This window comes from Phoca vitulina, unplaced genomic scaffold (assembly GCF_004348235.1).
Source record: "Phoca vitulina isolate PV1807 unplaced genomic scaffold, GSC_HSeal_1.0 scaffold26, whole genome shotgun sequence".
In the NCBI taxonomy this organism is placed as follows: Eukaryota; Metazoa; Chordata; class Mammalia; order Carnivora; family Phocidae; genus Phoca; species Phoca vitulina.
In genome coordinates, this window is record NW_022589729.1 from 24,049,864 (window position 1) to 24,073,301 (window position 23,438).

General features: G+C 37.2%; 1 pseudogene; it reads right to left on the reverse strand.

Annotated features, from left to right (window-relative positions):
* Positions 1–1,155: 1,155 nt before the first annotated feature.
* On the reverse strand, positions 1,156–2,391 carry LOC116643595 (annotated as a pseudogene).
* Between the last annotated feature and the right edge of the window lie 21,047 nt (positions 2,392–23,438).

Sequence of the window (23,438 nt, forward strand, 5' to 3'; positions counted from 1 at the left end):
CTTTGCAAAAGCTTTTTATCTTGATGAGGTCCCAATAGTTCATTTTTGCCCTTGCTTCCCTTGCCTTTGGCGATGTTTCTAGGAAGAAGTTGCTGCGGCTGAGGTCGAAGAGGTTGCTGCCTGTGTTCTCCTTTAGCATTTTGATGGACTCCTGTCTCACATTGAGGTCTTTCAACCATTTGGAGTCTGTTTTTGTGTGTGGTGTAAGGAAATGGTCCAGTTTCATTCTTCTACATGTGGCTGTCCAATTTTGCCAACACCATTTGTTGAAGAGACTGTCTTTTTTCCACTGGACATTCTTTCCTGCTTTGTCAAAGATGAGTGGACCATAGAGTTGAGGGTCCATTTCTGGGCTCTCTATACTGTTCCATTGATCTGTGTGTCTGTTTTTGTGCCAGTACCATACTGTCTTGATGATGACAGCTTTGTAATAGAGCTGGAAGTCCGGAATTGTGATGCCGCCAGCTTTGCTTTTCTTTTTCAACATTCCTCTGGCTATTTGGGGTCTTTTCTGGTTCCATACAAATAGGATTATTTGTTCCATTTCTTCTTCTTCGCATCATTGGAGGGCATTAGTGAATTCACAACCAACTTGCTGGCTGTATGTAGTTCAGATGGGAGAGAAACTTCTGTACGGGAGCCTGTATGGTCTTCGATCCTATGCTGGCAGTTTTCTAACACAGGCAAACAGTTTTCTCCCCATTTTGTAGTGATTTAATCTTCCTATTAGCAAAAGAGGTCTCCAGCCACCATGTAGGATGGGGATTTCCTCTTAGTATTTTTAGTTTCGATATTTGTAACTCCTGAAGCAACATTCTAGAGCAAGGTATTCAGGACCTGCTCTGCCAAAGGACTGATAAAGGAAAAAGATCTATTTATTCTTTGTGATTTGATGCACATATGAAGAGCATAACACATCATAACAGACATTGGTCATTAATAAATCACATCCTAGTCTTTTAGCGCTTCTGTAACCAGAAGACAGCTTCAGCTTTCTCACGTCTAGGCTTCGAGCCCTTTTAACCCTGCGACATCAATGATGCATATGTCCGGAATTAGTTAAAAAGATGGTCAAATTCCTTTTCTTAGTTCATCTATTTTTCACTGTCTCTTGGTCCCAGGTTTATCTGAATGATTACCATTTTTCATTCTCTGCTATTGCTCATTGAGGTGCTCTCTATTGTCTTCATGGTTTGCAGGCTGGTTGGGAGAGGGAGCTTGGGAAGGGTGTGCCACTGCAGGGAGGTTGTGAGTTGCCAGGATATCTCCGGGGATGATCCCTTCCATAGGTGCCAGGAGTTCTCTGGGAGTCACACCCACAATGCCTGGCAGGTATCTGTATGTGGTGCCCTTGAGCTCCGGATGAATCACTTGCTGATCTATTACTGACTAGGGAGCTGTTGTGACAAAGAATTCCTTGTTCACAGTGTCTTAAGCTTTCAGGGATGTGACCTGTGATTGCCCAGCAGATCTTGGTGGTAGCTGCCTCCCTCATCTCTAGTGAGGCTTGCTCACTATACCAGGCTATGTGGGGCGTACAAATGAGATTCGGTAAATCTTTCAAGGGACCCTAAGCAAAGCTGAAAGGCTGTGATTCATGCACTTCAAGGGCTGTCCCTTGTATCCTGCCATCCTTGAGGGCTTGGGCTAAGGCTTTGTCATCCACCAGCCCACCTCGGACCGCGTTCACCAGGAATGCTCCATGCCTCATTGATGAGGTGGTGGTTATGTTCATTGAGATTACAGTGCAAGGAGACGCAGTCACTCTGATACATTAAGTCCTGCAGGGCATAGACCCTCTGCACACCCAGGGACTACTCTATCCCATCCTGTAAGTACGGGTCATAAAATATGATGCTGAATCCAAAGGCCCTGGCTGCAACAGCAACCACTTGCCCCGTGCAACAGAAGAGGATGAGGCCCAGTGCCTCCCCATGGATGCGGGCCGTTTGCCAGGTGTCAATCTGCTCAATGTTCTGGACCCTTGTGCCTCCCTGCAGCACCTGGTACAACCATGTGTTCTGCTGGTACAGGTAGAGGATGTGACAGATGCTGGAGTCAAGCCGTCTCTTCTACTGCCGCTGAGGCATGTTGCACGGGGTGATCCCGAGCTTGCCAGCAGGCTTGATGTCAACGTTGTAGCTGCTGCCAATCCGCACAATCTCTCTCCAGGCTTTGAACTTCTCCAGGTCCTCCCTGGTAAGGGTGATGGTATGGCATATGCGTCACAGAAGGCCACAGTGACCAGGTCCCTCAGAACTGGCATCTCCGGTCTCTGCCACTGAGTAGAGCCACCAGAGGGTGAGGGTGCAGGGGGCCATTCGTGATCTGGGGGTGAATGCCTTCACAAATTCTGTCCAATTGCTGTCTCCTGAGTTCGTGCTTATCCATAAGGCCATTCTTTTTATTTTTTTAAGATTTTATTTATTTTTTATTTATTTATTTAGAGTGCAGGAAGTGGGGAGGTTTGGAGGGGGAGAGGGAGGGAGAGAATCTCCAGCATACTCCTCACCGAGCTTGGAGCCTAAGGGATGAGAGGACCCAGAGATCCTGACCTGAGCTGAAATGGAAAGTCCATTTCTCAACCAAGTGAGCCACCTTGGCACCGCAAGGGCCATTCTTCATGGAACCTTACAACTCTCTGATTCAAAAGGCAAAGCCGTCCTCTCAGAATTTAGGGGAATGCACAGGAGTGTGTGGCATTATACTACTATGAACCCAATATAAAGCTGTCCATAAACTATAGTTCACACAATGGGCTGTCTTTAAGGGAATCCAGCTTCATTGGGTCAAAACCATTTAGGGTGATGAAACTCTGGTTCCGCTTCGGGCCTTGGATGCAGGTTCCGGGCCCGCCTCTCGAGCTTGTGTTGTCTCGTGGCTCTTTCCCAGTCCTGTCCTGGGACCAGGAGGGGTGCCAACAACCCTGTGGGTGTGGATGACGGTGGACCAACTGTGGCTGCGGGGGTCAGACCCCGCACAGTGGCCTGTGGGAGGAAGGAGTCATTTCTTTTGTTCTATTATCTATTTCCCTGCTTGACAATAGAGGCACAGAGTTCACAGTATAAATTATTATTATTATTTGTTAGCTCTTTATTGCAGTTTGTGATTTTGAATGTTTTCTCTTCATAAGTGTAGAAAATTAGAAAATACATTAAATAAAAAAGAAGCAAATAAAAATGATCTGAGAGCTTGCCAGCAGTAGTACTATTCACATTTTAGAATAGTTTATCTCTACCTCTTTATGCTTGTATATTTGTGTGTAATTATATGTATATGTTTATTTATATATATGTATATAATTTTTATGGTGTAAAATTGTGGTCATGTTACCTACACAACTAGCATTATATATACATACATATATACAAGTGCTTTTTCACTTCATGTTTTTTCGTAAGTATTTTCCAGTTATCAAATAAACTTTGAAAATATCATTATTAAAATTTCAATAATATTCCATATAAAGGAATGTCCACAATTTATATAACTCTTTTCCTTTTGTTTTGTTTTATGTTTTCAATTTTATACTGTTATAAGCAATTCTGCATAAAATACGCTTGTACAAGATTTGGTTCACAACTGATTATCTCCTTAGAATATACTCTGAGAAGAGAATTTATTCTATCAAAATGTAAGAATACCTTTAGGAGTCTTAATGCAAATCATGAAATTGTACTGTGTTTAGGTGTATTTAGTACTGGTGGGGAGATTCAGGGAAACTCTCTTTAGGGTAAGGAAGTTCTAACAGGTTACTTAGCTCAGTGTGCAGTTCTTGAATTCATAGTATGCACCAACAGCTCTCTTCGGTGTTGGAGATCATCAGAGATGAAAAAGGCAGTTTTACTCAATGAGATATAATCCAGAAAAGTATTGAGCTTCTCTTCTAGTCAAGATGACCTTTTACTAGGAAGGCCCACCTTCCCATCCCCCAACACAACCCCCAGTTTAACTCATCTCTTTCCTGTGGAGGCCTTGCTGCATTTTGGTTATGCTTTCAGCTTCCTGAATCATTAGACTTGGGTTAGATCTTTTTTTTATTTTTTTTATTTTTAAAGATTTTATTTATTTATTTGACACAGAGAGAGAGAGAGGAATCACAAGCAGGCAGAGTGGCAGGGAGCGGCAGAGGGAGAAGCAGGCTTCCCGCAGAGCAGGGAGCCCGATGTGGGACTCGATCCCAGGACTCTGGGATCGTGACCTGAGCCGAAGGCAGACGCTTAATGACTGAGCCACCCAGGCGCCCCTGGGTTAGATCTTAATTCTGTCCTGTGTATTCATGGTTAGGTTAATATTTTAAACTTTTGCATCTGTAAAATGAGGATAATAATACTGAAAGCACTGTTTTTTGTTAATTTTAAGGGACATTATGTATGCAAAACAGTATAGTGTCTTACACATGATAAACTTGCAATAAATGTCAACTGTTATTATCATGTTTCTATGTTGAAAAGACTGAGTGTCAGTCTAATACTTATTTAGGCCTTGAGCAGTTCTAGAGCTTAATTTTCAATGACAGGTGAAGATCCAAACTAAAGGTAGAATGTAGAAAGAAGTAACACGAGACTGTTCACGTCACAATAAATGGGAGGAATGGAGAGAAACAATGTTAATACTAGGTGCCTTTTATTATTTTGATTTGGCCAGCCATTGTTTTAACTGCTTCACATATATTAATTTTACCCTACAAGTCAGGTACTGATGTTATTTCTATTTTCCAGATGAGAAAATTGAGGCAAAGAGAAATTACATGGTTTGCTCAATAAATTGCAAAGAGAAGTTAATTATGGTGCTTCTCTGCTAGACATTTAGAAACAGAGTCTTTTATCAGTTCTTTCAATAACTCTTCAGCATAGTTACTGAAGTAAATATTATCGTTCTCACTTTATGGATGAAGAAACTAGGACTTAAATAGTATCAGGAAAGTGTCTCTGGTTCCATGACTAGGAAAGATAGATGCATTTGAATACACAGTGGCATGCCACCCAGCCTGTGTGGTTTCCTCTTTCCACAGTACCTCTTACTTTTAGGAATAAACAGTGAATTGTCTTAAGATTTGTATAACTAACATAATTTCTAACAGTACAATATGTATATGTACATTTATATATGTATTATATATATATATGTATATATATATGTATGTATGTATTTGTTTTCTACCATTCATCCAGTAGACCACAATCTAAAGACAAGAGTATCATAAAGTAAACAAGCAGGTTTTTCTCAATGAACTTTAATTTAAAGAAACATACAACACAATTTGAGGATTTAACATTATTCTAATTTTGAACTTGCTTTAGAGTAGAAACATACAGATACAATCATTTGACTTTTGACAATTGTATAAAAAAGAATTATAGCTTTTCACCTCTTACAAAGCCAACATTTAAATGAAGACAACAAAATCTGGTTTGAAAGTCTTTATTAGGTCATTCCCCAAAGAATCTTAATTGTAGCAAACGCTCTGCCTGCCAACTGGAAGAGTTTTCCCATTGGAGCTGTGGGTTTATTCTACAATATGGAACATAATTTGAAAAGGAAGTTCAAGGCCTAGCACTGCTATGTGTGACTGGACATATTGAAATCCAATAGGATTGCAGAAGTAAGTGAACAGCAGGTGCTCCATCTGCAGGCCCCTCAATATTGAGAATAAACAAGTGAAGTCTCATCTCTCAGTTTCACCCTCCCTGTCAGTTGGAAAATTAATAAGACATATTTTGGAGTGCAGATGACGTAGCTAGAATGGACTCTAGGCCTTTTCTTTAAGATTAAAATATTAGATAATAGGTTTATTAGATTGAGGTGTACGTTGAGGCTTTAAATGCAAAACCACATTCTCTATCTTTCAAGGAAGCCTAATCAGTTTACCAAACCAAACTGTGTAAGGTTTGTCTATGAAAAGTCAGTCACTAAGTATTGAAACCCCAGGTCAGCAGTCCTTAACAAAATTCCTCTGTGCTGTAGAACGTGTTTAACTTCTTCCATCAGAGGCAAGATATGTCAGAAAATAAGCATTTAATACAGATCCACAGGGCTTTACCTGCAATTCCAAACAGCACAATTTTGAAAACAGAGCTTTAAAAAAATGATGTCAAATTTATATAAAATAACAGATCCTAAATGTTCAGTTAGATGAGTTTTTTTTTTTTTTAATTTTATTTATTTATTTGACAGAGAGAGACATAGTGAGAGCAGGAACACAAGCAGGGGGAGTGGGAGAGGGAGAAGCAGGCTTCCCGCGGAGCAGGGAACCCGACGCGGGGCTCGATCCCAGGACCCTGGGACCATGACCTGAGCTGAAGGCAGACGCTTAACGACTGAGCCACCCAGGCGCCCTCAGTTAGATGAGTTTTGACAACTGTACATAGCTGTGCAACTTCCCACACTTTCAAAAAAAGAAGGAAACTATTTCCATTACCCCACAAAGTTTCCTTATCTTGCAGCCTGCTGCCTTTTCTCCATAATCTTCCCAGAAACCATGTCCTAATTTTTCTATCACCACAGATTAGTTTTGCCTGTTGTTGGACTTCACATCAACAAAGTCATATAGCATGTTCTCTTTTGTGCCTGAATCATTTCATTCAAAAACTTTTGAGATTCACCCTTATTGTATCTGAACTATGTTCCCTTTCTCCTGAGTTGCGTTCTATTATATAAATATAACACACTATGTATATCCTTCTGTTAATGAACATTTGGGTTGTTTCTAGTTGTTGGCTTATGAATAATGTTGGTATGACGATCCTCGTACAAGTCTTTTTTGTGGATATATATTTTTATTTTTCTTGGGTAAATATCTAGGAATGGAATTGCTGGGTCATAAGGTAGGTATTTAACTTAACAAGAAAATGCAAAATAGTTTCTAAAGTCACTTTACTCTTTTGTACTCCCACCAGCAAAGTATGAGAATACTAGCTGTTTATATTCCCACCAATATTTGGCATTGTTGGCAAGGTCTTTTGGACTTTAAGTATTCCAGTGGATATGAAATGGTATAACATTGTGGGTTTAATTTATATTTTCTGATGATTAGTGTCGAACATTTTTACAGTGCTTACTGGCCATTCGTACATCCCATCTTATGAAGAGGTTTACAATTATTTTTGCCCTTTTTTGAATAAGAGTTTTAAATTTTTGATTGTTAAAATTCTTTTTTTTAGAATTCCTTATATATTTTGAATATGAACTTGCTGCCAGATACATGTATTGCAAATATGGTTTTCCCACAACCTGTGGCTTGCCTATTAATTAAAAACTGAACATTTTAAGATACATTTGAATAAATTCATTTAGCAGGAAATCCTAATCTGAAATAACATATAGTCTTTACTTCTGCCACTTAGTATCAATATTCATATGTTTCATTGTAAAAATATTAATTCATTTCATTACAAGGTATTGTGTCAGAACCTACTGGAGGTTTTGCATCATATACGGTATATGTACTGTTTCTGCAATCAGGAATATTTTAAATTTCAAAAACATTCAGTCATAAGAGTTAGGAATTAGGGATGTTATTGGTCTTAACATGTCCTAGGATGGAGATAATGTTACTGGAATGCTGAGTGGGACAATAGTGGCAAAAGTATTGGCATCTTATATAAATGTACTTCATTTAATTATCATTATTGTAAAAGTTTTTAATGGATGGCATGTAAAACTATAAGGTTTTGGAAGTCATAAACCATGTTTATTTTTAACATTTTTCAGTGTACATCAAGACAAAAGAATTATAGCAAATTAAATTTAGTTAATTAAATTATAGAAATAAATCAGATTTATTTATTATAGTGATACATAAATAAATAAATAAAATTGATAAATAAAATTGATTTTTCATTGTGAATTATTCAGAGTTGTTTATAAGAGCTTTCATCTCTGACTTGATAATCCTTTATATATTTCCTTACTTTGGTACATTTTGCCTTAGAAACCTATTTCTCAAAAGAAGAGTGTAAATCAAATTTTCAGTTGTAATGACTGAAAAAGATATATATATATTAAAGATTTTATTTATTTATTTGTCAGAGAGAGAGAGAGCGAGCGAGCACACAAGCAGGGGGAGCAGCAGGCAGAGGGAGAAGCAGGCAGGGAGCCCGATGCGGGACTTGATCCCAGGACCCCGGGATCATGACCTGAGCTGAAGACAGATGCTTAACTGACTGAGCCACCCAGGCATCCCTGTAAAAATATATTTGACTGACTTTTGGTTTTAGATAATTAGCATTTCATTGCCAGTGAGATGGCAAGGTATGCAAAACCAAGAGCAGTAGTTAGTAAAATTGTAAAATGTGTTTCTGAGTTCTTAATTAGATCAGCAGTTAAGATGTGGGATTAGGTAAAGTTGAAAACCGCTTTTTTGTTTCAATTTATTTTTTTGCTTATTTTATTTATTTTATTTTATCTTATCTATCTTATCTTATTTCATTGTGATAATGTACTCTTTAATCTCCATCCCCTATTTCCCTCATCCTCCCTCCCACCTCCCCTCTGGTAACCATCAGTTTGTTCTCTATAGTTAAGAGTCTGTTTCTTGCTTTGTCTCTCTCTTTTTCCCCTTTGCTCATTTGTTTTGTTTTTTTATTTATTTTTAAAGATTTTATTTATTTGACAGAGAGAGAGATAACGAGAGCAGGAACACAAGCAGGGGGAGTAGGAGAGGGAGAAGCAGGCTTCCCACCGAGCAGGGAGCCCGATGTGGGGCTCGATCACAGGACCCTGGGATCATGACCTGAGCTGAAGGCAGACGCTTAACGACTGAGCCACCCAGGCGCCCCTTGTTTTGTTTTTTAAATTCCACATATGAGTGTGATCATATGGTATTTGCCTTTCTCTGACTGACTTATTTCACTTAGCATAATACTCTCTAGCTCCATCCATGTCATTGCAAATGGCAAGATTTCATTTTTTTATGGCTGAATAGTATTTCAATAAACATATATATTTGTATTTGTATATTTATATAATATATATGTAAATATATATATTTGTATGTAAAATCACCTCTTTATCCATTCATCTATTGATGGACACTTGGGTTGCTTCTATATATCTATATCTTGCCAATGTGAATAATGCTGCTATAAACATAGGGGTGCATACATTCCTTTGAATTAGTGTTTTTGTATTTTTTGGGTAAATACCCAGAAGTTCAATTACTAGATTGTAGAGTAGTTCTATTTTTAACTTTTTGAGGAAACTTCATACTGTTTTCCACAGTGGCTGTACCAGTTTGCATTCCCACCAACAATGCAAGAGTGTTCCTTTTCCCCACATCCTCACCAACACCTGTTGTTTCTTGTGTTTTTGATTTTAGTCATTCTGACAGGTGTGAGGTGATATATCATTGTAGTTTTTATTTGCATTTCCCTGGTGATAAGTGATGATGACCATCTTTTCATGTGTCTTTTGGTCATCTGTATGTCTTTGGAGAAATGTCTGTTCATGTCTTCTGCCTATTTTAAGTGGGTTATTTGTTTTTTGGGTGTTGAGTTGTATCAGTTCTTTATATATTTTGGATACTAACCCTTTATTGGATATGTCATTTGCAAATATCTTCTCCCATTCTGTAGGTTGCCTTTTAGTTTTGTTGATTTTTAAAGTTGAGAACTCTTGATTCTGTTATGTTGACATATGTGAATAATTTTGATTATATTAACTACCAAAAAGTGTTTTGGAGAAGTTATGAAAATAATTTATATATTTTTTCTTTTTCAATTTTAATTTATTTCTCACTCAAAAGACCTTTATTATGTTTGCATGTCCTCTTTTTGGCATGAGAAAACACGTATTTAATACATTTTGTTGAGTTTTGACCATTTCTTTGGGCTGCTTTTGAAAAATAAAATTAAATATATTGATTTTACATCATGATATCCATTTCATGAATTACAAAATAGTAAGTCTTTGACTATTAGGAAATGTTTTACTCTTTCTTACATTTCTTAATTATTAATATTATTTTTAAATATTTATTTATTTTAGAGAGAGAGAGAGCATGAGCATGCGTGAGAGCATGAGCAGGGGGAAGGGACAGAGGGAGAGAAGCCGACTCCCTGTTGAGCATGGGGTTCATGACCTGAGCTGAAATAAAGAAAGAGTCCCACACTTAACCCACTGAGCCAACCAGGCACCCCTCTTAATTATTATTTCTCAGTGTTAAGGAACTTTTAAAAATATTTGTGGGAGAATTGCATAGGTGATTGAAAAGTCATTTACATCTTTAAAGATATTCATATCTAATAAACCTATGTTATTGAGACATCAGATGTTTACAGAAAGATTTTTTTCTCTTACGAACCTTTAATTTAAAATTATATAAATTAGGCATTTTTAAAAGGCATCTCCCTTTTTGTTATTTTCTTTACTTTTGTTAAAGATGAACTAACTATAAAAATACATGGTGGGGCGCCTGGGTGGCTCAGTTGGTTAAGCGACTGCCTTCGGCTCAGGTCATGATCCTGGAGTCCCTGGATCGAGTCCCGCATCAGGCTCCCTGCTCGGCAGGGAGTCTGCTTTGCCCTCTGGCCTTATCCCCTCTCATGTGTTCTCTCTCATTCTCTCTCTCTCAAATAAATAAATAAAATCTTTAAAAAAAAAAAAATACATGGTGGATACACAGTATATTTTAATCCTACATTAATGAATTAGAATAAATTGGAGAATTTCCATTTTTATATACCAGAATTTTAACTGCATATGTACCTACTTGTAAGTCAGAAAGGTAATGGCCAAAGATAGATGGTACTTTACTCTTAACTGAAGCATGAAATTATTAGCCAAGAAATATGTAACTCTTCAAAAAACAGAATACTGCTTATAGTCATTGTTTAGGGACTTGATTATATTCCCCCTCAAATACTTATGCTATAGCCCCTAACCTCTGGTACCTCAGAATGTGACAGTGTGTGGAGATAGGGCCTTTAAAGAGGTAATTAAGTTAGGCCCTTAGCATGTGCCCTCATCCAATCTGACTGATGTCCTTATAACAGATTAGGATATAGGGAGAGATAACAGGGATGCAGGCACATAAAAGGAAAGGCCATGTAAAGAGACAGCAAGACCAACCCTGCCCACACCTTGATTTTGGACTTCCAGCCTCCAGAACTGTGAGAGCATAAATTTCTGTTGGTTAAGCCACCTGGTTGATGATATTTTGTCATGGCAGCCCTAGAAAACTCAAGCCAGAAAGGAGAAAATTTAGGCTTGGAAAGGGAAGATGAGAGAAAGAAAAGTAAGTGAAAGAAATAAAGAAAGATAATTCTTTTATCCTGGAAATGGTTTAGTTATATGTCTTTTCATCTCTTTCATTACATTGGTCTTTAAAAAGATAGTGGGGATAGTAGAAATGTTCAGTGGACCTTTCCCACAACTACAAAGTTCTTACAACAGATCTCTCTTACTTTCATAGTTTAATGAGGCAAGTTAGAAGTGAGGATGAGTGAAAGAGTTAAGTGTAATAGGGTTTCTCAACATTTGTTGGGCTAGTTTTTATCACCTTAAGGCAGGGCCATAGATGGAGAGCAAGCACACATCCCATGACTTTGTTGTCTAGTAAACATTATCAGACTTCACTCAATACCAGGGGTGTGAGACAAAATATTTTCCATGAACAGTAGAGAAACCACATTGAATTTGCTAATATTATTTCAATGTGCTCATTACATTAAATGTTAGTCACACCATACACTTTAAGACTGTACTGTCCCTTACAGTAGTCACTAGCCGCATGTGACTACATAAATTTAAATTTAATTTAATTAAAATTTCATCTCCTCAGTCATACTAGCCGTATTTTGGTGGCTCCTGTGTTGAATAGCAATGATACAGAACATTTCCATCATCACGGAAAGCTCTGTTAGATGGTACTGCTTTAGAAAATAAATTTGACCAACCTTATAGATATAGCAAGCCATATCCATCTGAACTGTTTAGATACCTATATTATATGTAGCTTTCTTATAGTTTTTTTTTTCTGTCTGTTTTAGAGAACATGATTTCCTTCTGCTTGGGTTAAAACCCAAAACACTAGTTTTAATGTGTACAAAAAATGATACGTCAGCAACTTCTGAGTGGAAGCAAATGGAGTCGGTAGGGGGGTCCTCTACCTTTTTGTCCTCCCCTAGTGTTAAAAATCGCTTCAGTCGGCTGCATCCAGATTATTGACATGCAGACACCTCCTCTCCGCGTGGGGGCGCCAGAGGGACTGGTGGAATAAATGTTTCAGGCGGTCTCAGTTCCTCTTCCAGCATGTTTGGGGAAACAGAGGATGTGGTACGTTCTACCACAACTGCCTGTCTGTCCTGCCCAGTATCCTGCCCCCCCGCCCCCCACCAGGGCAAAGACCAAAGCATCAAAGGAAAGCACAAATTCCTCACCACACGTTTAATTGTGCAATCCTACACCTGGGGAATGTTTTCTCTGACCAGGACTGGTGATCAGCTTATGCCCTAAAGCATGAGAAAAGGGTCATTAATTATACAGTGAACTGGGTTTTATAAGGATCCCTTCAGTATGGAAAATAGAATGTAAACTGCTTTTAACCAATGTGTTTGTGTCCTTCCCATTAAAGTGGAACATGGGAGGTTTTATACTGTTTCTTATTTTAAAAAGAAAGAAATATTGACCCCTAATTAAGAATATTGCCAGCAGGCTATATAGAGAAAACAGGGTTAGAATGGAAAGAAGTTGAAATGGAAAGTATATAAGTGTCTTGCTAGGGGCGCACTATTCTCTTTCTTCTTTTAACTACAAAATACATAAAAGGTGTTAGGGATTACAGAGCCTTTTTATTGTTTTGTTTTAAGGCTCTGAAAATGGCCTATGGAGACTTAACCCTCTTCACCCTTAAGAAAACTGTGAGCCTTCCCATCTGAATCAGGAGGAAGGGGAGGAGGCAGGAAGAAAAAGATTACTTGCTGTCACTTAGCATGCACTACCCCAAAGCTGGAGTGAGTGGCCGCCACTCCGTGGGTATTTCCCCTTTGCAGCCACAGTGGAGATCCGATACCTATGACTGTAAGGACAGGGGAGACCTCTCATCCTGCGAGGGGCAGGTCAGGGTATGCTTGCTGTCAGCCCAGCCCTCAAATCTGCAGAGAGGCTGGGCCGAGGGGGAGACGGACGGATGTCATCTTTGGTAAAGTCCCACCTATTCAAGGAGCTCCCACGGCCTTAAAGCTGTCTTTTCCCACCAAGGAAATAGTGTGACTTATGGGGAAATACTTTGGCCTGAAAGCGACAGGCACGGGGTTCTCAATGTTGCCTGTGACAACTGGCTGCAAATTACTTAGCCTTCCTCAACTTTCTCTATTTCTTCCTTTGTAAAACAGGGCCAATGAAATCTGTCCCACCATATTACTCTGAGGAAAAAGAAAACACATGGAACTCCCTCGTGCACAGCAGGTGTCAGATCAATGGTGGCTCTTACCGTAGTGACTATTGTATGGGAGCCTTTCCTGAATGGTATCATAGATTCTCAGGATCACCCACACCCAAGTAAAACTTTCCTGTCCTGTCTCATTTACTTAGGGACCCTATGTTCAGCTTTCTCAAATGACAGCTGTGCTGGGGAAAAAATTTTTTTTGTCAAAAAAATCAAATGTTTAGATTTTCCATCTCAGGGCTTTTCTGTTCTGCACATTGCTACAGAAAGGTCTGCTGTTTCCATACCAATTCTTTCATCTTGGGCTTTCTTTTTTTTTTTAAGATTTTATTTTATTATTTATTTATTTATTTGTCAGAGACACAGAGAGAGAGCACAAGCAAGGAGGAGAGGCAGAGGGAGAGGGGGAAGCAGGCTCCCTGCTGAGCAAGGAGCCCAATGTGGGGCTCGATCCCAGGACCCTGGGATCATGACCTGAGCCGAAGGCAGACGCTTAACCCACTGAGCCACCCAGGTGTCCCCATCTTGGGTTTTGTGATATGATATTATAATTAAGGAGGGGCCAAACGGGGACTCCATCTGGTAGTAGGTAGAAGAAAAGGGGAACATGTAGAAAGGCAAGAGTCATGGGCCAGAGTTGGGAGAATTTTGCAGGCAAAGGTTAGGAACATCTATGAGTGCAAGAGAAAGGGATGTGAGAGGAAAGGGGAATTTTAAGAAATGTTGCAGTGAGTAATGTTTTAGAAATGTAAGGAAAAAACGTACTATTTAGAACTTCCTTTCTATTTTCCGGAGTGGTTTTGACTACGCCACCACACTAATGTTTAACTAATGTTAAACACCACAGACATTTCTTAGCAAGGGTTACAGCTTAGCAAATTCTGGTGAACTCATCCATGCAAACAAGTTCATGGAGAATGTACTTTTTGAGTGGCGACCTCTCACCTCACCTGTGGTCACACATGTTCCGATGGATGGGAGGCTTTGTTGCCTAATGCACTGTGTGTCTCGTGTGACTTTATCAGGAGCTAGTTCAGACCAGGAGGAAGGTCCTAAGGAGTTTTACACAATCTGGGTACCCATGGGATATCTCAAATCAAACTGTGGGAACAGCTTTTTATTCTTGTGTGTGGTATGGAGGAGACAGGAAGGCTTGAGGCTAGCCCATTTTTAAATGTGGGAAATTTTATTGGGAGGCATTAACAGCCACTACTTGTTGCTAGTGCTGCCTTTAGCCTGCACCCAAGAATATCATCTGGTTTAAGAATAAATATCCTTTCCTATCTGCTAAGCACCATTTGTCCCTTTTTCAGTTTGCAGAGATGGGGTGCTCAGAGAATGTGGTGTTCACTCTTGTCCTCAGTTTACAAAATCATACTGTCACTCCTTTCAGTCATTTAGAATTGTAGGAAAACTTTGAAACATTTAAAAAATCCCAAGTGGGGACATATTAAGACTTTTAGCAGGCCTTAAACACTGAGAAATTCGGGATGCCTCTCCCACATGCATTAAAAATAAAAATTCTGAATGATAGAAGAAGAATAGGTAATACAACAGAGTTCTTTTTTTTAGGATTACCTTTTTTGATATGTCTAATTTAAATATCAAATATATTCCTTCTGATATATTCATTGTGGGGTGTCTAGTCTGTTGGCAACCTAAGTACAGGTTTAGGCTAACCAGTAGGTAACTTTTTGAATGGTAGCTGACAGGTGAAGTAGATGAGGGATAAAGCCAGCTTTATGGAAACAAGGTACCGCGGCTAAGATAAATGTGAGATGGAACCCTGGATTGCAGAGTCAGACAACTAGTTGGAAGTCATCATAATTTCTAAACTAGATCAGATAATCTAGCTTAGTTGCTATTTTGTCTCTCTGGTAGCACAAAGGGATTTTTCTTTATGACAAAGCTCCAAGTTAGTTTCCCCTAATAAGTCTTTTTGGAAGTATCTACCATGATATTACATAAAAATATTTTAAAGCCATGTGATAGTTTTCAATTTTCTCCAAGTTATATTGCCAGAGTCCAGAAAATTGATAAAAATAATCCTTATTAAAGTAATAATGTTATTACTATGATAATAGTAATAGTAGCACAAATAACTAACACTCGCATTGTACTTTACAATTTACAAAGAATGTGATTTCCCAAATATCTTTTCATTTGAACCCTATATCAGTCATGTGATGTAACAGGAGAGTTATTAAAAGTCCTATAAAAGAGTTAATGAGCAAGCCTCCTTCACATTTTAACAGGGACTTTCTGGAGATAGGATTTCTTGACACCAGAGATCAAAGCATTGTTACTAGCTTATAATCATGATTTTCCCCCCACGGGGCAAGGGATAGGTCCCATTGGCACTATAAAGAACACGTTATAAAATGTACCTATACTCATTTTCACTGTCTTTATTCTTTAAGGCCTAGGATAAATGTTACCTCCTCTATGAAGCCTGCCTCACTGCCCAAGGAACATTCCTTATTCTTTCCCTAGCTGCCAGGGGTACTCAGTGAAAGCTTTTATGTTTTTATGCATCCTCCATAGATCATGAGTTCTTTCAGGATTATTTTTTCCTCTTTTCTATGACTAGCATGTAATACAGTACTTATAGCACATAGTAGGTGCTCAGTAAATATTTATTGACTGATCCATGAAGTAAACGAGTGAATGAATTAATAAATGAATGTTTGAGACCAGTGATGTGCATTGAAGATAATTCACCAAATCAAGATTTCTAAATTTAGCAAGGATTTATAAACTGGAGGATTAGGAGGAGCCCTTAGAATTTTAACTTAAAATCCCCCTTGGCATTATCAAGTGTAGCTTTACCTCAGCCCCCTGAAAATGGCATCTTTTGAAATATTTCAAAATATAGGTAAGTCTTAAGATTTCAGACATGCAGAAAATGACCAGAACATTAGACGTGTCTAGCAGTCTGTAGGAGGATACCTTCCAATTCTGCTCTTCCCATAGACTAAGAAATTCATAAGGTATAGAATGCATTCTGGGTACTCTTTTAAAGGCTTGCAAAAATTCTCAAAGGCAGCAGCTTGAAGGCAAGGCTCCTGGCAACATGCTACTGATTTCTTAAGTATTCAGTTTTGAAAAAAAAGAGCTTAAATGTGAAATGCATCTTCTGATCCCGGCTGCTGAAACACAGCAGTTATCATTAGCACTGATAAGCTGCTTGTCAGCACTCTGACTCCACAGTATAGAAAAGCTGCAGGCTTTCCTCCCTGATTAGCACAAGAGCTAGTGAAAGGCTTCAATAGCGACATTTTAGACAGATCTTCGGTAGTTTAAAACACATAATCAACAGAGTTCTTTATGGAAATCCAGTTGAAGTTCATACTTCACACCTTGGTACATTAATAACATTAATTTCACTCAGCCTTTATAATCAGAGAGTCCCACCTACAGACATTTATTTGAAGATGTCTGAGGGCCCACACAAGTAGGAAGGTAATAATACTTCTTCTAAAGAAAACTGCTCCATGGAGAAGGTGGAGATTAGGAAGAGTAATAATTATACCTGAAATGTTAATAACTGGATATCTTTTTCCGAACTCTTGCAAGTATTTACATTTAAAAAGATAAAATTGCTAAAAAAAATTAGAAGAAGAATAAGAGCAGTTTCGGTGAAAAATGGGCAATTTTCTTTTTTGTTGTTGATGTTACAGCCTAGTTTCCTTAGTGATTCTTCTATGTAAGCCTGGAAAACTGAAGGAGACCATTATTATGCAAAGTACTCTGGCACAAATGGCATTACATATCTCATACGATAGGGAATTTCTTGAAAAAAAAAAGAAGAAGAAAGAAAAAGAAAAATGAAGCATTCAGTGTTTGGGGTTTTCATGAAAATTCATTGCTGTGCTTGCCAATATTATCCTGCAGCTGGATGTATGCTACTGCTATACTGTGAGGGGAGAAATTAGAAATTCAAATAGTTTCATATTAAGCTCTTAAATTCAAGTTAGGGAATAATAGAATATAACTTTTAATAAATTTTAACATTTCTCTATTCATAAAGGTCACATAATAAATATTCACAGAGATTGGAAGAGTATAGGTAGAAAACGTCAAATGTCTTTTAAAATTATTAGGAGATAATATGAGTGAAAATTATAAAAGAGAGCATGGCACATTTTTAAATTCAGTATAAAGAAAACAAATGATGCTGTCCCATTAACAAAGCAATGAACTCAGTTACTAAGAACTCCAAATCTATAATATTTGCACTGTGTATCTGTAGCTTCACTCTTGGCCCAAATGAGAACTGGATTTAATTAATGTGAAAAGATAAATGAATCATGTGTATTTCAAATTTAGAATCAAGACCATACCTGTCTTAAAAGGGAAATGCCTGGAGGGCTGTCAGGTTATGACAGCTTTTCCCTTTGACCTTAGCCAAGGCTAAGCTATTCCTGCCTCAGTCCTGTGTTTCCACCTTCTTTATCCATAAAACTTATTGTCAATCTAGAAAGACTGAAGGAAACATCATTAGGGAACTGGGCTGCTATACGTGTTCAAGTTTCCAATTCCATATACATTATATTCCGAAGCCTCAAAGTGCTTCATAATGTTGTTCTAGTAACATGGACAATAATCTTTTTAGATTTGTAAATTTTTTGTTTAGGTTTTCATTTTTAATTTCAGTATAGTTAACATACAGTGTTATATCAGTTTCAGGTGTACAATATAGTGATTCAGTGATTCTATACATTACTCAGTGTTCATCACGGTAAGTGTTGTACAAAAATCTTGAAGACAAAAACAAAATAGTCATCAGAAGGCTAGAGAAGGGCAAACTATCTTGATTATTTAAAGCAACTTTTTATTATTGAGAATGTCAAACATATTTGAAAATAGAATAATATAATAAAATCCCTAAACTTATTATACAACTTCAACAATTATCAACTCTTATACTACACTCTGTTGCCCATAATATATCTACTTTCTCCACAGCCTACAAAATTTTGAATCAAATTTCAAACATCTAATTTCATCTCTTTGTATTTCAGTATATAACTCTAAAAGAACTTACTTATTAATATAATGAAAATATCAATATCCTAGCTAAAAATTGAACAGTATTTTAAAATACTATTCTATATCCAGTAAACATGTAAATTTCTCATTGCCTCATAAATTCCATAAGTGGATTTATTTTACAGTTTATTTGAATCAGGATCCAAATAAGTCCATATGTGGCAATGGATTTTTTGTCTCTTTTAATCTTTGGTTTTCTTCTCCATCTCTATTTCTTTCCCCTTTTATGTCTTGCTTTTGTTGTTGTTGTTGTTAAAGAAAAGCAAGCTGTTTTTATGTACTCGAACAGGTTTCTCTGTCTTCTATATATCCTGAAAATTGGCAGTTGGATCTAGAGTTTTGATCAGATTAATTCAGGTTTTTTTTCAAGGCAATTTCATAGGTGGGGGAGTGTTCTATCAGAAGGCAAATGATATCTGGTTGTCTCCATTTTGTGATGTTAGCAGACATTGATGCTCAGTGCTTGGATGAAGTACTTTCCTAGGGGAGAAAGTTGTGATATTCTACTTCTGTCCTTCATTTATTAGCTGGAATCTGGAATACTATTTCACTATAAAGTGAAACTTCATCTGATCTGCTGTTAGGTTACTCAGTGGCACATTAGTATTGGAAAGACAGGATAAATGTTTGATTATTTCTCTTTATTTAAAATTTGTGTGTGTGTGTGTGTGTGTGTGTGTGTGTTTAGAGGAGAGAGAGTGGAAGAGGGGCAGAGGGAGAGGGAGAGAGAGAATCTTAATCAGGCTCCATGCCCAGCATGGAGCCCCACACTGGGCTTGATCTCATGATCCTGAGCCGAAATCGAGTCAGTCACTTAACTGACTAAGCCATCTAGGCACCCCTGATTATTTCTCTTCATTTACTGATTTCTAAAATATTGAGTTCGGTTCCTTCCATGTTCTGATGATGATCAACAGTGTTGCCACTGAAAAGCCTAATTGCAGTCTGAATTTCTTTCTTGCTTGGAATTTTTATTTTTAAGTTCCAGTGATTTTATTAAACATTTTTTTGGTGAATTAGTTTTTTATTGCTGCTGTAACAAAATACCACAAACTGAATGGCTTAAAACAATACAAATTTGTCATCTTACAGGTCTCTAGGTCAGATGTTTAAAATGGGTCTCACTGGGATCAAATCAAGGTATCCGCGAAGATGCATTTCTTTCTGGGGGCTCTAAAGGAGAATCCACTTCCTTGTCTTTTCTTGGCTCATGGAGCCCTTCTTTCATCTCCAAAGCCAGCGTTATCATATCTCCCTCTGATCCTCTTTAGTAGTCGCATCTCCCTCTGACCACAGTCAGGAAATATTCTTCTCTTTTAAGGAATCATGTGGTTAGATTGGACCCACTCAGATAATATAGGATTATCTCATATCAGGTCCTTAACCTTAACCACACCTGCAAAGTCCCTTTGTCATGCAAAGTAGAGCATTCACAGTTCTGAGGATCAGGGTGCAGACATTTTGGAGGGGGGCCATTATTCTGTCTACCACTCTTGATATTGTTTGTCCTGGGTCAATTTCCCACGAACACAGTGGATCATTTCAATATGAAGTTTCAAACATTATCCTTATGTTTGAAACATTTTCTTGAATTATAGGTTTTTTGTTTATGAAGTTGTTCTATTACATTGCTTTACTTTTCTAGGGACTTCTATTATGTATGCTGGAGCTTCTTTACCAGCTTCTAATTTATCAGTTTTATAATTTATTTTTCTTTATTTCTCTTTTATTTTATTATTTTTTTCTTTTCACCTTCTAGTTCCCTGAAGTTATTATGTTTTGGGTTTATTTGCTCTTGTGTTTCTTCTGGTTTAGTCTTTATTTTTGAATGCTTTTTTCTTTTCTTTTTAATTCTCTTCTGGGTTGTTTTACAGTATATATTTTTTTAGAACAGCTTTAGACTAACAGAAAAATTGAACAGATAGGTACAGAGAATTCCCATATGCTCCCCATCCCACAACACAGTTTCTCCTTTTATTAGCATCATGCATAGTGTGGTGTATCTATTAAATTAGTTAACCAATATTGATATATTATGATTAATATCCATAATTTACATTAAGTTTTTCTTTGTGTTATATATGTCTTTGGGTTTTAACAACTGCGTAATATCATATGTCCTCCATTATAATATCCTACAGAGTAGTTTCACTGTCCTAAAAATCCCCTATGAACTGGTGTTTCACCTATTCATCCCTCATTCCCTCCCCTAAGTCTCTGGAAATACTATTCGTCTTTTTACTTTATAATTTTGCTTTCACCAAAATGTCACATAGTTGGAATTGAAGAGTAAGTAGTCTTTTCAAATAACTTTGTTCACATAATAATATGCATTTAAAGTTCCTCCATGTGTTTTTATGGCTTCATAGCTCTTTTTTTTATCATTGAGTAATATTCCATTGTACAGATCTACCACAGCTTGTATATCCATTTGCCTACTGAAGGACCTCTTGGCTGCTTCCAGTTTTTGGGAACTATAAATAAGCTAAGCCTGCTATAGACATTCAAGTACAGGCTTTTGTGTGTACAGATTTCAACTCCCCTGAATAAATACTTAGCAGTACTATTGCTAGGCAATAAAATTATATTTAGCTTTCTAAAAAACTGCAGTCTTCCAGAGTGACAGTACCGGTGTGCATTGCACCAGCACTGATGAGAGTTCCCGATGTTATGCATCATCTCCCCATTTTCAGTTTTTTTGATTTTAGCCATTCTAATAGGTGTGTATTAGTACCTCATTGTTTGATTTGAAATTCTCTAATAGCATATGATGTTGAACATCTTTTCTTATGCATGTTTATCATCCATACCTCTTCGGTGTGGTGTCTGTCTAGTTCTTTTGCCCATTGCTCATTTGGATTGTTTGGGTTTCTTATTGTTGAATGTTGAGAGTTTCTGTACATTTTGGATGCAAGTACTTTTTCATGTGTATGTTTTGCAAATACTTTCACCCATTTTGTGGCTTGTCTTTTTATTTTCTTAAGAATGTCTTTAAGTAGAGCAGAAGTTTTTAATTTTGATAAAGTACAAAATATCAACTTTTTTCAAGAAAAAGCTTTTGGTCTGTGTGTAAAAACTTAATTGCTATCCAAGGTCATCTAGATTTTTCCGGTGTTATTTTCTAGAAGTTATAGTTTTGTCTTTCACGTCTAAGTCTGTGATATATTTTGAGTTAATTTTTGTGAAAGGTGTAGGCTCTGTCTACATTCTTTTTTTTTTTTTGTACGTGTCCAATTGTTCCGGCACCATTTGTTGAAAAGACTATCCTTTCTCCATTGAGTTGCTTTTGCTCCTTTGTCAAAGATCAGTTTATATGACTATACTTTATGACTATATTTGTGTAAGTCTATTTATGGACTCTCTATTCTGTTCCACTGATTTGTTTGTCTATTCTTTTGCAAATACTATGCCATCTTGATTAATTTGGCTTTATAGTAAGTCTTGAAATCAATTCTCCAACTTTTTTTCAACATTGTTTTGACTATTCTGGGAATTTTTCTTTTCCATATAAACTTCAGAATTAGTTTGTCAGTATCCACAAAATGAGATTTTGATTGGGATTATTTAGGATCTACAGATAAAATTGGGAAGAATTGACATCCTAATGATATTAAGTTTTTCTACCAATGAACATGGAATATTTCTCCATTTGTTTAGATTTCTTTGATTTATATTAGAGTTTTATAGTTTTCCTCACATAGATCTGTACATGTATTGTTAGGTTCATACCTAAGTAGATCATTATGTTTACAATAATTAAATAATGTTGTGATTTACTTTTTTTTTTTGAGAGAGAGAGAGAGCATGTGAGGAGAGTGAGAAGAAGAGGCAGAGGGAGAGAAAGAATCTTAAGCAGGCTCCATACTGGGTGTGGAACCCAACGTGGGGCTCAGTCTCATGACCCTGAGATCATGACCTGAGCCAAAATCAAGAGTTGGATGTTTAACCGACTAATGCACCCAAGTGCCCCTAAATAATATTGTGATTTACATGTCAAATTCCAATTGTTTATTGCTGGTATATAAGAAAGAAATTCACTTTTGTATATTAACCATATGTCCTGCAACTTTTATATAATTGCTTATTAGTTCAAAGAGGGTTTTTTTTTTTATTATTCTTTGGGTTTTTCTTCATAGAACAATCATGTCATCTGCAAAGACAGTTTTATGTCTTCCTTTCCAATGTGTATACCTTTTATTTTCTTTACGTCATATTGCATTAGCTAGGACTTCTCATATGATGTTGAATGGAAGTGGTTAGAGGGGTCATCTTTCTTTGTCTTATTCTCAAACTTAGGGGAAAAGCATCTAATTTATCACCATCAAGTATGATGTTAGTTATAGGTTATTTGCAGATGGTCTTGAACAAGTTGAGGAAGTGCTCCTCTATTCCCATCTGGCTCGGAGTTTTTATCATGAACTCGTGTTAGGTTTTGTCAATTTTTTTTTTAACCTATTGATATGATTATGAGTTTTCTTCTTTAGCCATCAATGTGATGGATTAAATTAGCTGATTTATGAGTTTTGAACCAGCTTTGCATACCTGGAATAAGTCTCATTTGGTCATGCTGTATAATTACTTTTATATATCATTTGATTCAATTCGTTAATATTTTGTTGAGGATTTTCACAGCTACATTCATGAGAGATTGGCCTTTTGTTTTCCTTTCTCATAATGTCTTGACTTGGTTTGGGTATTTTGGTAATGCTGGCTTCATATAATGAGTTAGGAAGTAATCCCTTTATTTCCATCTTCCGGAAGAGATTATAGAGAATTGATGTCATTTCTTTCTTAAATGTTTGGTAGAAGTCATCAGTGAAACCATCTGGGCCTGGTACTTTCTTTTTGGAAGGTTATTAATTCTTGATTTAGTTTCTTTCATAGATATAGACATATTCAGATTATCTATTTTTTCTTTGTAAGTTGAAGTAGCTTGTGCCTCCCAAAGATAGGTCCATTTCACCTAAGTTATCAAATTTGTGGGCACAAAGTTGTACAC